Below are 16,042 nucleotides of genomic sequence, written 5' to 3' on the forward strand. Positions count from 1 at the left end.
CCAGACCTTCATCTCTGAGTGGCTGGGCCTTGATTACCTTGCCCTTGTGAGGACATGGCTACTTCAATTGCTTCTCTGCTATTATCACCAGACAGAGAAGCACTAACGGCGGGGAGGGGCCCAAGTGATTCCCCCAAGTTCTAGACATCTTCCTCCCTGGGCCCATTATGTAGCAGCAACTCCAACTCTTCAAGATAATCAGTCAGTTATCCCGCCAGTATAGTACTCCCATTTTTGCCTGCTGACCCGTCGGTATGAAGATGCCCAAATCCTCAGGTGGCACTGTATTGATGCAGTGGAACACTTACTGCCTCCCTCTGTACACACATCCTGAGTCCAAGCCTTTTAATCAGGAAGAGCCTAAAGTTGTAAGAATTAAAAACGTAGTTTCCACTAACGGGTCAAAGGGAGTGAATTTAAGTCAGTCCTACTTGTATCCTTTAATTATCATTCCTGTGTCTTCCAAGTGCTGGGAAAACAGCACAGTGATTGCATTTAGTGATCACTGGTTCAACAAACATGCTGTGTCTTCGAGGACAATGACCTAGCCATGCAAGGTGCAGTTCCTAAGCTGATGCCTTTTTAAGTCTTTAAAAGGCTATTCAGATACTCTCTCAGATCCCCTCACAGCCAATGGTCTTCTGATACAATAGATCAGAGCATTATTCACATGGGTAGTAGTTATTATTATTATTTTTTTGCTTCAGGAATTCAAAGCAGTTCACCAAGTGCTGTGCCTCTCTCTTAGTGGTAGGAAATGCAAAGTATTCTTTCGGTTAGGATGTCTCAACATACCCCTAGATCTTTGGGCCCCTAAAATATTCCCTGAAGTGGCAGACTTCCAAAACTTTATAGGGCTTATCTCTCATCCTTCAGCATAGGTATACTTGCTCCTTCCTAAAAACCAAGTTCAATTATTATTCTGTCATTAATATAATGGGCCAGGAAGATGTTCTGTAGAATGTCAAGATGATCAAGGTCACTGAAAACTATATTGTAACAGAAAAGAGGATCATTGAACAAATTCCTAGGGCCAGGTAGTGAATAATAAAGATAATACATTCAACAAAAACAACAATCTTTGGCACTTACCGTGAGACTATTGAAAAAGTGATTTGCATTCACAAGAGAAAGACAGAAGTGCACATTCACTATCAGTATGAAGTATCTTGCTAAAGCAACCAGCTTACTAGCTCTTCATGTGGCTTTGCTTTCTTCCAGCACGGCAGCCTCAGGATAGGTGGTCTTCTTACACAGTAACTCAATCCCACAGAGGCAAATGTCCCCAGGAACAAGGCAGAAGCTGCATCACCTTTTATGACTCAGCTGTAAGAATCATACAGCATCAGTTCTGTACATTATAGGTCAAAGCAAGTAAAGTCCAGCTTAGATTCAAGGGCATTGAGATTCGATTTCATCTCTTGATAGAGGAATGGCAAGTTTGGGTTGTAGAAGAGCATTTGGGATGAGAGATATGGTTGCAGCCTTCTTTACAAAATACAATCTGTCACGTCTCTCACAGCAAGAACTGTGCTACCTTGCTCAGGCTATGCTGAGACTTGTTCCCAGTTTTTGGAATAGAGGCAATGAGGGTAGGCAGTAGCAGACCTTGAAGTAATCTTGGAGGTGTCTGCCTCAGAGGAGGACTGTGTAGAGTCTCTAGGCAATGGGAAGCTGTTCTGTTCAAGTAACAGGGTGCAGGATACCCCTGCTAGCCTGAGTTGTTCAGGGAATCTAGGGGTTCAAGGTTATCTAACACATCTATCCAGATGCCTGCCTGCATCCCAGTAGTTTTTAAGGACCATTTCCTTCCTCTAAGGCTTTGACTTTTGCATGAGAGGCCTGCCTGGACTGTGCCTTCAATGTGCTCTGTAGTTCAATTCCTCTTGCAATGAACCCCTGACTGTCATTTTTTAGAACAGCCTGTCGTCTGGTTGCAGGAAATGGAGGTCTCTTTAGATCCTCCCAAGGAGACCTTCTGGCTTTCATTACTATGCTCTGAATGGATAGTTGGACGTTGTAAACCTATCTTTCTTTTTTTTCCCAATTCTTCTAGGGGAGTTAACAAGAATAAGACAACTCTTCAATTCATGTGATTATCACAGCCCTATTTCTTTCAGGAGTTAGCACTATTGCATAAGGTAAGCGTCTCCTTTCACCTTTATCTCATCCAAGTACACCACGGATGAATTGTGGGTAATGAAATCTTCAAAGTGCCAGGGTTTGTCACCACCTTACTCACCACCATTAATGGGGTTTTTGTTGCCTCCATACCGTTGAGGATATACTTTCTATAGTCACTACCAGTACCCATTATCTTGGTTTGAGTTCCTCCAAAATCAGACCTTGAGACAAAGCTTTTGACACAGGAGTTTATCTTGGAGAGTATCTCAGGTAGAACAAGTGAGTGAGTGTGCAAAGTGAGAGAGGTGAAATAGAAAATTGAATTGGTGAATGGGTTTTTACTGTGGGCAACTTGGGTTCAATTCCATTTGGGACCTCTGAGGAACCAAGCAGAATGCCTTATAATAGTCCCATTAGTATGGGACAGTTACATATTAATCCACTGATCCTAATTCTTCATGGATTGAGGGGTTTTCAGTCCCCAGCAATTCCAGGATACCTTGTGAGTGTCGGGCAAGCTCTTGGTGTACTGGAGGAAATCCTCGGAGAAGCAGAACGAGGCAGGTGCTTGACAGGGGAAGCCGTCAGAATCCTTAGGAAGTATTCACTGCAGCTGCAGGTCAACTCAGAGTCAAGGGACGTGAGGAAGGGCATCAAGATAGTCTACTACCTACTCTTCAGTAATTCACATGAAAAAAATCAGGAGGCAGTCTCTGTTAAACATTGTAGACTGAACACATGCGTTTATCACAACTCCATCCTGAAGCCTCTGTGAAATGACTGAAAAGGAATAAAAACAATCTTATAAAACCTGGAAGGATAAAGAGAACAGAAGAGGCAACAGCAGACAAGAGCTAGCAACAAAATGTTGGAAGACAGAAGGCAGATGGGTGAGTGGTAACGAAGTTAACAGAGCAGCAAGAAAGTTTGCTTTGCTGTGGAAAATATCAAAAAGCAAATGAATACCTACTGTATAGCCCTGGAAAGGCTCAGAAACTGGAAGTTGTTACTTCTGTAGAAAGGGATGCAGGCTGGGGCTGAAAAAAAAAAGGGACTGGAGAGGACCCCTCAGAATCCTTCTCCTCTTTTGTACACCAACCAGCCTAGCAGGCAACTGTTTTAATTTCTAGAGAAATAGAGCCAGGGATTTTCAGACTCAATGATACCATGTTTTGTAGAGGATAGGAGTAAGGCTGAAAAAGGATGATCAAGGTCAAGTCTACATGCCATATACTAATTAGTGAGACTCCCACCCTTTTTCCCTCACTTGCAGTTAGGGCACTGGCAACTAGATTTATATTCCCTAGCTAGGGAATTGGAAGAAATTCCCTTTGACAAAACCAATTGATTGGAGAAAAGACTTACATACTGACATTTTGAAGTCTCCCAGCGAAATGACCAGGTGCCTGACTGATTGCTCTACAGTAAACAGTAGCAAATGATGAACACTGCAAATACACGCAAAGCTTCCCATTAGCTTTTTAAGTGCCTCACTCTTAAATGTGAACAATCAAGTAGCACCAGACATGTGAGGAAAGTCTCTGACATAAAATATTAAAGATTAAAAAAAACAAACAAATGAATAAAGGCAACTTGGAGTCACAAAGAGTGCAATGAAAAGAACACTTAAATGTATTATTGACCTCAAAAAAAAAAAAGATAAAATGTCACATCTGCAAAATAAGAATGTGTGGTTACATGAAAAAAGGAATATGTAGAGCATAAGAAATCATTCTTGGCAAATGAAAATAGGATAACAGAAATAGCAGATTCAATAAAAGGGCTGGAAGATAAGTCTTCAATAAACTGAGCAAAAAGACAAAGGGATGGAAAAATGGAAGAGTCAAGTAAATCAGAGAATTGAACTAGGAGACCTATCATTTACTAATAGGACTTGTTTAGTTCCTCTCCCATCCTCCTAAATGACTATTTTGTATCTTTTCCTACAATATATCCTTTTCCACCCTCATTTCAAGTTCATGCCCTTACCTCCAAATTCACTAAGAAAATTAAAGCAACTGAAAACGCCCCTGCTCATTCCCATCATCACATTCCCTTGCATCTGTTAGTGCGCCCTGTGTGCTACAGTACACACATGTTCCATCCCCTGAGCTAACACGATCCCTCTACATATAGTCCTAGTTTCTTCCCCTTCCTTGAAAGTTTTAGTGATTGTAAGTTGTCCATTCCTTCCCTGTCTTTTATCAGTTTTTTCCTCCTCTCTTGGATCACCCTCACCAGCAAGCAAATGTGCTATAATATCTTCCATTGGAAAAATTAAAATCTTTTCCTTATATCGTATCTCAACTCCCCTTCAGGACAAAATTTAAAAGACTGACGACATTCACTGTCTCTAAGACCACTCCTCTACTTCCCTTTGAACTCACTTCAGTCATGTTTTCACTCTCACAGGTAGAGCTAGTAAAAAATCACGATGACCTCCATGTTGCTAAATCTCAGTCCTTATCTTATTAATCAGTCAGCGGTTGATCACTCCCTTCTTCTTGAGATGGTCTCCTGGCTTGCTTCCTACCTCCCTGACTACTCCTTCTCAATCTCCTTTGTGGATTCTTCCTCTGCTCCCTAATCTTTAATAGATGGGCATGCCTCAGATCTCAACCCTCAGATCTCTTCTTTTTCTATGTTCACTAACTCCTTACCACTGCACTTGTTTTGTCAGTATTTACAGGCTGATGACTTCAAAGCTTATATATCTAGCCAACACCCCTCTCCTTAACTCCAGACTCCCATATCCAGCTACCTGTTTGGGATCTCCAAGCAGACGCCTAATAGCAATCTCAAACTGCAATGTTCAAAACAGCTTCTGCTCTTCCCAGAGACGCCTCTATTTCAGCAACTCCTTCCTTCCATTTGTTCAGGATAAAAACATCAATGTCATATTTAATTCCTCTCTTCCTTTATCCTACATCATCATCATATGCTTTACATTCATTGGTGTATCCTATTGCTTTCACATTTAAAAAATAAGCAGAAACAGAACACTTTTCAACACTTTCAACATCACTAACTGGAACCCCACTAGCTGGGTACAAGCCCATTATCACTTGCTTGACTTACTGCAATCACATCCTAACTGGTCTCCCTCCTGCTGCCTTAGCCCACCAGTTTATTCTCAACACAGCAGCCAGTCTGATGCTTTAAACATGTAATTTAGATCATGACACTTCTCTGCTCAAAACCCTTCATTGCCTCCCTAGCTTATTCAGGATAAAAGCCAGATCCTTATAAAAGAAAAAAACCTCCAAAGCCTGATATAATCTGGCCACAGACTACTTCTTGCAATCCACATCTTACCTCTCTCCCCCTCACAAACCCTGCTCCAGCTTCCCCAGGCCATCTGTTCCTCCACAATGCCAGGCTTGTTCCTGCCCCACCCCAGGCTCGCTCCTGCCCCACCCCAGGCTCTTTGCACTGGCCATGCATGATCTGGAGTGCTCTTCCCTCAGCCGCCCGTTCCTTCACTTCCCTGAGGTATTTTCTTATCCTTCAAATAAAGAAACAAAATAGCAGTGCCTTTAAAAATTTTCCTGGAAAACATTTCCAATCTATAGTTCTCTTCATATCTATATTATCAATCAAGTTTGAGGGTAGAAATTGCATTTTACAGCATGCAAGTTCTCCGCAAATTTCCCTTCAATTTCTTTTTCAGGAAGCTCCTGGAGGATGTGCTCCACCAACATGACATAATAAACCAAGGAAGAGGAAACGGGGCATCCAACGTGGAAGAGAGGTGAGGGGAATTCCCAGGGTGATGGTGACAGGAAGTCCTGGGGCCATAGATGTGCAGCCAGCCTAGCAAGAGGACAGCAGGTGCAGGAGGAAGGTAGTCAAGGGTGAAGAATGACACTGAGAGATTGCCTGATGCATTTGGTCATATTAAGGAGACTGATACAGTTTTATAGAGCTTGGAGCTGACACATGAGAGTCACATAGAAAAGCAGTGGGGTGGTTTTCTGTAGGAAACAAAACAATTAGACAAGAAAAGATAAAACATGATCACCTGCCCCAACTGTTAACAATATTTTCATGGTCATAAGAATGACTTCAACCAAAATCATGTAATAACTGTATTGGGACCATGTAAGGAGTACAGATTCTCCTTGATTTACGATAGCGTTACTTCCCAATAAAACCATTGTAAGTAGAAAATATTGTAAGTAAAAAATGCATTTAACACACAAACCTACAAAGCATCGTAGCTTATTCTAGCCTGGCCTACCTTAAATGTGCTCAGAACACCTACATTAGCCTCCAGTTGGGAAAATTACCTAATGCAAAGCTTATTTTATAATAAAGTGGTGAATTTATCATGTAATCTATTGAATACTGTACTGAACGTGAAAAACAGAATAATTGTATAGGTACTCGAAGTATGGTTTCTACTGAAATGTGTATTGCTTTCACACCATCATAAAGCAGAACAATTTAAAGTCAAACCATCATAAGCTGGGAACCATCTGTATAGTGTGCAAGGGGGAGGGAGTAGAAAGAAAGCTGGAAACTCAACTTCCAGATTAGAAAGCTAATACATTATGTCTAAAAGCTTAAAGATCGAGGCATAGCAATGCAATAATGTTATTTAAGAATATGAAGGTAAATACAGAAGTGAAGGCTGAACGATTTGAAAATGTTTTCTTTGGAAGCAGAAATCAGGATAGAGAGGGGATGATTTTTTCTCTTTTAAATTAAAGACTTATAATGATTGGCTTTTTGTAAACTAAGTACATGAATTTCTTTGCTAAAATTAAAATAAAATCAAAAATAAATAGAAAGAAAAGCTCTCCAAACTACAATAAAAAAGAAACTCATGAATCATACTTAATTTAACTGATATGTAAGTGGTATAAAATGTTCATACAGAAAAAACAAAAAAATTATTTTCAAAGTGTTGTAACCCTGTGAACATCTACTAACGTATTCTACTTATATTTCTCCTTCCTTCCTTCCTCCTTCTTCCTTCCTTTCTCTTCTATTTTTCTTTTCTTTTTCTCTTTTCTTTCTTTCTTTCTTTCTTTTTTTCTTTCTTTCTTTCTTTCTTTCTTTCTTTCTTTCTTTCTTTCTTTCTTTCTCTCTCTCTCTTTCTTTTTCTTTCTTTCTTTCCTTCTTTTCTTCTTTCTTCTTTTTTTGAAACAGGTCTTACTCTGTCACCCAGGCTGGAGCTCAGTGTCATCATTATAGCTCACTGCAGTCTCGACCTCCCAGGCTTAAGTGATCCTTCTCCCTCAGCTCTCTGAGTATCTGGGACCACAGGTATGCACTACCACACCCAGATAATTTAATATTTATTTATTTATTTATTTTGGTAGAGACAGGATCGCCCTATGTTGCCCAGGCAGGTCTCGAACTCCTGGGCTTAAGAAATCAGTCCTCTTCAGCCTCCCAAAGTGGTGGGATTACATACGTGAGCCAAAGTGCCCAGCCTCACCTTTCTTCTAGGAAGTGCATCCCCTTTGTTTTACAGATTTGCTCCTTTTGCATTTGGGTTTATCTGTGGTACTATCCTATCTCCTATACGTAGGTTGGCATATGATTCCATCAAGCCAGTCTGAGTCTTGTCTTGAAAGTTTTTGAATTGAATAGAGGAAGGGAGCTTTGTGAATGCAACCCCAGAGCTGTCAGCAGGTGTGTCTCCTGTGTGAAATATCCTGTCTGCAGTAGATAGTAGGCAACAATGACTCAGACACAGAAATCTGGGGAAGAAATAAAGAACGAACTTGAGAGTGGGAGAGAAATCAAGAACTGACAGCATTCAAGTTTCTGGTTCTGGTTGTCCCCAGCTACTTCCTTGCATTTCTAGCTCACCAGCCAAGAAGCCCTTCTTTTCTGCTCACGCTGTTTCGGGTTGCATTTATAGCAACTTCTAAAAGCACAATGTACATGTGTGTCAAAGGCAGCACCACAACATACCTTTATTGTTCCCCTACTAAGTGTGGGGCACTAAGTGCTTGACGCTGGGTCCATCCTCAAACAATTTGAGAAATCAGGACACAAAGACAAATGAAATTCTGAGGAGCCTTCAGTACAAGAGGAGCCATGTAAATAATGAGTGCATTCAGAGGGAGGAACAGTAATGGAGGAGTAGGAAACCAGATTAGAAAAGGACGTGGCCTTGGAAGGGAGAGGAGAGAAATGGGAAGTGTATTCTAGGCAGGGAGACAATGAGAGCTGGGGTTGCAAACTCAAAAGCTTACTAGTGCTGCAGGGCAGGGTGGCTCATGCTTATAGTCCCAGCTACTTAGAAGGCTGAGAAGGATGATCTTGGGCCTAAGAGTTTGAGGCTGTAGTGGTGAGCTATAATCGTGCCACTGCACTCCAGCGTGGGCAACAGAGTGAGACCCTGTCTCCAAAGAAATAAAAGAAATTTAGAAGCTTATTAGAGCCATGCATCACATGAGGCAGGCTGCGGTGGCTGTGGGGAGCCCATGTTTCATTTGCAAAGGGCTCCTGTGGCCATCGATGCATGCTACCAGGGGAGGGCCCAGTCTTACCAGGTCTTCCAATTTTTCAGGAAAAGTGAGAAATCTAAATTTTGTTGTGAAATTGGTGATGTTTAAATGTTGACAAGAATTTGTAAAAATCAAAACACTATGTGAGCCAAACATACCACGTCTATTGGCTGGCTCTGGGTAGTGGTCCTTTAGTGAAAGACCGATGTTGTAAACAAAGGGAGGGCAGAGGAAACATGTGATTGTGTTTCTAAAAAGGAGACTGGGAGCAGACGGTTGTATTGAAGAATAGTAGAAAAGTTTGGAGAGTTATATGGGGGCTTTGAGTCCTGTTAACAGGTTATTCAAGAGACATGTGTGCAGAGAAATATTTTAGGAAGATATATTTGGTAGCTGGGTGAAGGATGAGTCAGACATGGAAAAGACTAGAATACTGTTTTATTTAAAGACATGATTTTAAGGGTTTGGTACTTTTGTGGTTTTTTTAAACTGTAAAATGGGGTCAAAGTTATTCTCATGTGAAACTGTAAGGTTTTCCTCCTTTAAGTCTGAAGCAGAACTGATCTTTCTGATACCTCCTGACAGAGCAATATTGGAATGACAGGGGACTCAGTGGGGAGATGGAAGGGAAGGCTTTCATTATGCAGCACTTGGAGTAGAGTCTAATCACTTTCTTGCTGGACATTGCTATACTCTCCCCAGTCTCTCTTTGATCTCCATCCACTGAGTCTCCTGCTCTCTCAACTCTGTCCCCCACCATGACTACGTATTTAATCCTCCCCACCAGTGGAGTTGCAGCAGCCGTGGAGCTGAGCCATCTGAATACCTCTTCCAAAGTAAATCTGCCATGAGTTCAGTCAGCCTTCAGCCTCCAGCTGTAGTACCTTTGGGGTTTGCCATAGGGTGCACACTGAGGTCATGCTCCCCATGGGCTGTTCCCAGCCAATAACTCAATAACTGAGCAGGCGGGGGCACTAGAGCTCATCATTTTTGCCCAACATGGGACTCTTCTAATGGCCAATATTTACTCTGAGGTTCCCTATTGTGCTGGCTGATTTTCTCAGACTGCACTTCAGTTGGAGCCTCTTCTTACCCAACTCTTCTTCCTTCCTCATTTCCTTTCACAGATGTCAGAGCCACATCATGTTCTGAAGATTCACGTTGCCTACTTCTGCTCCCTCATCCCTTTACCTTTCACAGGTGTTTTGCCCAATAAATCTTTTGCCCTTCTAATTCCATCTTGGCATCTGCTTCCCAGAGGACTGAACGGACACATCTGGAACCAGGATTAATCAAAGAAGGCAGGTAGTCAAAGAGGTTTGGGGACTGGATCACTCACTTTCTGGCTAGTAAGGAAGATTTCCTCTGGAATGGAATGTGGGGCATGGATAATCTTTGGCACAAGATGGTGGTCTAATTGCTAAAACGTTCATTGGTGGTGATTTGGGAAATCAGGCCTTCAAAAATTATGAGGGGAACAGTATGTACAAGGATAATGGACTTGATGGGATTTTACTAATTTGTTTTATGTCCTGCAAAGGGATTATGACAAATTAACACTAAAAACTATGTGTGAAAAACCAAAAGCCATTTTAAAAAATGGGGAAAAGACCTGACAGATGCCAAATATTGGGAAGAGGCTTGAATAGCTCCCAAACAAGAGATATGGGTGGCAAATAGGCACATGGAAAGAAGCTCAATATCATGAATTATTAGAAAAATGCAAAATTGAATAAAATACCACTATATATGTATTATAGTTTTGATGGCAAAAATTAAAACTACTGATAGCACAAAGTCCTGACAAAAAATGTGTAATAAATGTAACTCTCATAGATCACTGGTGGGAAGGCAAAATGGTACGGCCATTTTGTCAAACAGTATGGCAGTATTTTTAAATTAACTGAAACATACACATTATCATGTAACCCAACAATCCCATTCCTGGCTATTTACTCAGGATAAACGAAAGCATAGCTTCACACAAAGACCTGAATGTGAAAGTTTTTACAAGTTTTATTCATAATTACCCAAAACTGGAACAAACCAAATGTCCACCTAATGAGGAATGGATAAACAAATTGGGATGATCTATACTATTAAAAACAAAAGGGAATGAACTACTGATGCATGCAGCAACATGATTGAATCTCAAACGTGTTAAAATGAAAGGAGGCAGATGCAAAAGACCTCATGAATGATTCCATTTATGTGATACTTTAAAAAAGTCACAGGGACAGAAATCAGAACCATGGCTGCCAGGCGCTGGGACTGGCAAGAAGATTAATTACAAAGGAATGTCATGAGGGAATTTTTTGGGGTGATGCTTATGTTCCTTATCTCAACTGTGGTGATTGTTATACTAATATATATATATTTTTCAAAAACTGATCAAACTATACACTAAATTTTACTCTATGTAGATTTTATCTTAATAAACCTATGTTTAAAAAATAAATATGAAAGACAAAGGTCCTTTTTGGTAGCTTTCACAGCATCCCTTGTCTTCAGGAGCGCAAAGTGGACATAGCTGAGGTATAAAGTCAACACTTAATAGAGCTACAGAACTACAGAGACAATGAATGGTCAGACAAGGCATGTCTGCTATGCTAAAGTCAGGGCCCTAGCTGAGAAAAGCTGGGACTCTGAAACATGGAATACAGACATCTGGGTGAAGGACCCCTGAAGACTGTGGCTCTGCAAATTCCCAAGCCATTAGAGGCTGCAGAAGTGTCCCACCCCCCACAAGTTTAGAGCTTTGCCCAGAAAGGATGACATTGCAGAGCCCTCTTTTCTTCAATACAATAAGTGTCTCCTCGGTTTACTATCTCTTCTTTTGGTGCCAGATGGTTAAACAGGGTTAAACTCCAGCACCCCACTTCTGAGGACATGCTGTGCCTGATAAGGGAAGAAAAAGATTACATCCCAAAAAGGCTGGAAGAATTAGCCACTATGGACTGTCAGAAGTCAAGGGAAGCACTCCCGGGATTTGATGTTGAGGGTGTTTGATCAAAGAGGCTAGGATATAAGACTGAAAAAGACTTTGTAGTCTCGGGACACTGTGGGACATCGGATTTAACACCCTGTTGAGGATCTTAGGAGATATGCAGATTTACAGCTGGGTGGTTCTTGAAAACACAAAGAAAGTGACGACCCTGCCAGAAAGCATTTTCCAAGGAAAAGGCACTGAATAAGCAAGTAGACAAAAATGACTTGGGCAGCCAGTATTATCCAGCCTTTGTCATTGGCTATCCCAGAGTTAGCATGACCTGCACATGAATGAAGCTGCCAATGGAAGCAGAGATGGGTCCAACAGCATGAACTCCCATGATCTAGGTATGGCTGCCTCCAAATGTCCAATCATCCAACAATAGATACCAATGCTGATCCTGCGATATGGTGCTATCTCTTGAGGAAACCAAATTGTCATCTGGTGACAAGTTGACTACATTGAGTCCCTTTTATCATGGGAGGGCCAGTAATTAATTCTCATTAGAATAGGTAGCTATACTGGTAAAAGTTTGCATTTCTTGCCCTCGGAGCCTCAGCCTGCTAAGCTTCCTGTTTGAGAGTTGATGGAATGTCTGTTCCACAGGTATGGAATCCCACATAACATAACATCTAACAGGAGACCCACTTCATGCTAAAGGAAACCCGTGACCATGGGGCCAATCTGTTGTACCACAAACCACATCATCTAGAAGCAGCCAGCCTCAAAGAGTACTGGAATAACCTTCTAATGGCCCAACTTCAGCACCAGCGCAGACACAATACTCTGTAAGAGTGGGTATCATTCTCCAGGATACAGCATATGCACTGAACCAGAGACTTGTGGAGGTCTGTCCTCAGGTATGGAGCTGTGTCCCCATTGAGAAGTATACATGGGCCCAGGAACCAAGGGGCAGGAATACCTTCCTTTCTACCATCTTCTCATCCATTCCAATGACTCACAGGGGTCATTTCACTTCATAGCTGCACAACTGTGGTGGCTGTAGGGTTAGAGCTCCTGGTCCTCCAAGTGGGTACACTCTAGCGAGGGAGAAAAGCCAGAGTTCCATTAAACACAAAGTTAAGGCAGCCTTCCAGGGCACCTTGGGCTCTTTGTGTCCAGAGACCAGCAAGTTAGAAGAGAAGCGACCATCCTGGCAGGAGTAATTGATGTTGATCAACAAGAGGAGGTAAGAATATTTTTATATAATGGACAGAGTCATTGTGTACATATAGAGCTCAGGTAACCTACCTTGGGTGCCTCTTAGTAGTCCCATGCCCACTTGTGGTGTGAAGGGACCCCCTTGTATAGCAAATTTGGCCAGAGATTACTCAGGGCTCAGCCCCTGCAGTAATGTGGTCTGGAACACATCATCAAGTAAGCCTCCAAGACTTGTAGAGGTAATAGCCAAGGGTGAAGGGTAGTTGGAATAAATAGTGGAAAAGAGAGAAAATGAGTGCCAGTTGCAACTCCAAAACTAACCACAGTGATGGGGCCTGAGGTTCATCTGACCTGCCTCTTCTGAGCTTATCTCCAGGAAGCAAAGCTCACAGTAACTGTGGAGGAGCAGCCCCCTGATCATGCATGGAGAGGTAGCTCACACGGGGTGAACTGCAGTGGTCCTGGATTTGTGCCATTCAGAACTCCGTTCAAGAGAGAGCCTGTTGCAAGGAGTGTAGTTAACTGACAGCCTCCAGCTGCAGAACTTTCTGGACCCTGTACCACATGCACGCATACTCACACACTGAAACCATGTTCTCTTAAAAGATTGAGCATGGTGGGGATACTAGAGCCTGGCCATTCCTGCCCAACGCAGGACTCCTCTCACAGGAACTTCTTGCTCTGTGGTTCCTTCTTGAGCAGGCTGACTTTCTGAGAGCTGTACCACAGTGAGAGGGTGAGAGTAGGCTCTTCTCACCCTTCTCTCCTTCCTTCTCACAGTCTAAGGGTTTCCCTGCCTGCTTTTGCTCCTTTGGTTTCCTCCCTTCCTCCCTCCCTTCCTCCCTTCCTCCCTTCTTTTCTTTTCTTTTCCCCTTTCTTTCCCTTTCTTTCCTTCCTCCCTCCCTCCTTCTCTCTCTTTCTCTCTTTCTCTCTCTCCTTCCTTCCTTCCTTCCTTCCTTCCTTCCTTCCTTCCTTCCTTCCTTCCTTCCTTCCTTCCTTCCTTCCTTCCCTCCCTCCCTCCCTCCTTCCTTCCTTCCTTCCTTCCTTCCTTCCTTCCTTCCTTCCTTCCTTCCTTCCTTCTTTCCTTCCTTCCTTCCTTCTTTCCTTCCTTCCTTCCTTCTTTCCTTCCTTCCTTCCTCCCCCATCTCCTGGGTTCAAGCAATACTCCTGCCTTAGCCTCCTGAGTAGCTGAAACTACAGGCATGCACCACCACGCCTACCCAGCTAATTTTTGTGTTTTTAGTAGTGATGGGGTTTCACCATGTTGGCCAGGATGGTCTCTAACTCTTGACCTCGTGATCCGCCCGCCTCAGCCTCCCAAAGTGCAGGGATTACAGGCGTGAGCCACCGCACCCAGCTGTGTGTTATTAATGCTATCTTGACCTCTGCTTCCCAGAGGGAGAAGTACCCAGAGGGACAATTACCCTTTCTTATGCCTGATCCTAATGGGAGCACAGCTTCTGTGCAAGCAGCCACATAAAGAAACTGACTTCTCTCCTGCAGTGATGGTTCTGATTACGCTACTAAAATTCAAGGCTAAATTTAATATTCCTTCACATTTTAATGCCCAGAACACTTAAATTATTAAAATTGGGGGGAAAAGTCAATTTACAGAAATGAAATTACTTATATTTTAGCAAAGCACTGTCCCACAGAGTGAGTGCCTACCTAATGCATCTGCTCAAGAACATTCCAAAAGATCCCCAGTCAGGTTTTAATCTATTTCTTCAGGTCTCCTCAAGTTTTGCTATTTCCACAACTCCTTATTCTAAAACTTACAAGTCAATTTTTCAGCCCTATAACATGTTAAGAAAATTTCACATTTTCATCGACTGAAAAGGAAACTACCGTTATATAAAAGATGAATAAGCTGACAGTTTTGGAGGGGCTGGCATCATTATATTCAAATGGTTTCAAGTGTTTTAATTTCATCCACCATCAGATTTTATGCAAATAGAAAGTAAGGTCTGTGCCTTTTCGTGTATCCTTCTGGGTCCCAGGAAGTCTGCTTGTGCTTAACGAGTTCTCAGTAAATAACCAGTTTATTTAATCTCTCCCCATCCTCTCCTTTCTTCGACCACCACTCTAAGATAATGGCCATTATACCTCTTATGGCCAATTCATTTCTTCCTTTGTTTTTATTTTCTCAATATACCTAAATATTTTAAATGATTTTTTAAATTACATCAGCAAGTCTGCTTATTTTACAAAGTGATATAGATCCAAATATACATAAGAACAACATTAATAACCTTCCAGTCCCTTCCATCCTCGCCCCATAAATAAGCAATGGTAACAGCTTGATGTACCTTGGTCCATATCTTTTCTTATGCTCATATGGACTTGTAAGAATTGGTATATTCGTGTGTAGTGTATTTTTTGATTGATAAAAAAAATCACAGTTAAGCAATGTGGTTTTTTTCATCTCTGTTTCAGTAAGTGAGACTCTGGCTCAGTATTTTTTAAAACAACATCACATTCCAAGTTATTGGTAAGGCCACAGTTTATTCAGTTTGCTTATTACTGAGGTCTAATGACATTAAGTGTATTTTCATAATATTATAAAACACATATTTATTTCTCTCCTGTGCATTGCTGTTCATATTCTTCATTCCTTACATTTAAATTTCTAAACCATCAGAACCTTACTTTTGTGGATAACATGAGATAGTGGATTTAGTTTTGTTTTCTTCTAGATTGATGGCCAATTTATATTTAAAAAATAAATCAATCTTTTCCTACTGAATTGAAACAGCACCCTTTCCATATTTAAAATTCTTATATATAATTACATTTACTTTGGGATCAATTTCTGATCCACTGATACATTTTCATTCATCTCTTAAAGTTGTTTTGATTACAGTGACTTTATAACATAGGTTAATATTTGGTAGGGTAATTCTCCTATTTCTATGTTTTATTTTCATAATTTTCTTGCCTATTCTTGGATGCTTACTTATTTTTTCATTTAAACTTTACATTCATTTCATGTAGTTTTGTAAAATGACTTGCTACAGTTTGAATGTTTGTGCCCTCTCCAAATTCATATGTTGAAATCCTAACCCCCAAGGTGATAGTATTAAAAGATAGAGCCTTTGTGAGGTCATTAGGTTGTGAAGGCAGAGCTCCCATAAATAGGATTCGTGCTCTTATGAAAGAGGTCCAAGGGAGCTTGTTTGTCCCTTTCCCCATTGAGGACACAGCAAGAAGGCGCCGTAAATAAACCATGAAATGGGCTCTCACCCGACAGTGGTCTTCCTGTGCCTTGATCTTGGACTTCCCAGCCTTCAGAACTATGAAA

General features: G+C 41.5%; 1 long non-coding RNA gene across 1 annotated transcript; it reads right to left on the bottom strand.

Moving 5' to 3' along the window:
* Positions 1–1,105: 1,105 nt before the first annotated feature.
* Positions 1,106–5,103, bottom strand: LOC144340927 (uncharacterized). The gene is made up of 3 exons (XR_013417475.1): positions 4,886–5,103; positions 3,095–3,161; positions 1,106–2,904 (listed from the first exon to the last, which is right to left on the bottom strand). It is a non-coding gene; the product is annotated as an uncharacterized LOC144340927 (long non-coding RNA).
* Between the last annotated feature and the right edge of the window lie 10,939 nt (positions 5,104–16,042).

Source organism: Macaca mulatta, chromosome 5 (assembly GCF_049350105.2).
Source record: "Macaca mulatta isolate MMU2019108-1 chromosome 5, T2T-MMU8v2.0, whole genome shotgun sequence".
NCBI classification, from domain to species: Eukaryota; Metazoa; Chordata; class Mammalia; order Primates; family Cercopithecidae; genus Macaca; species Macaca mulatta.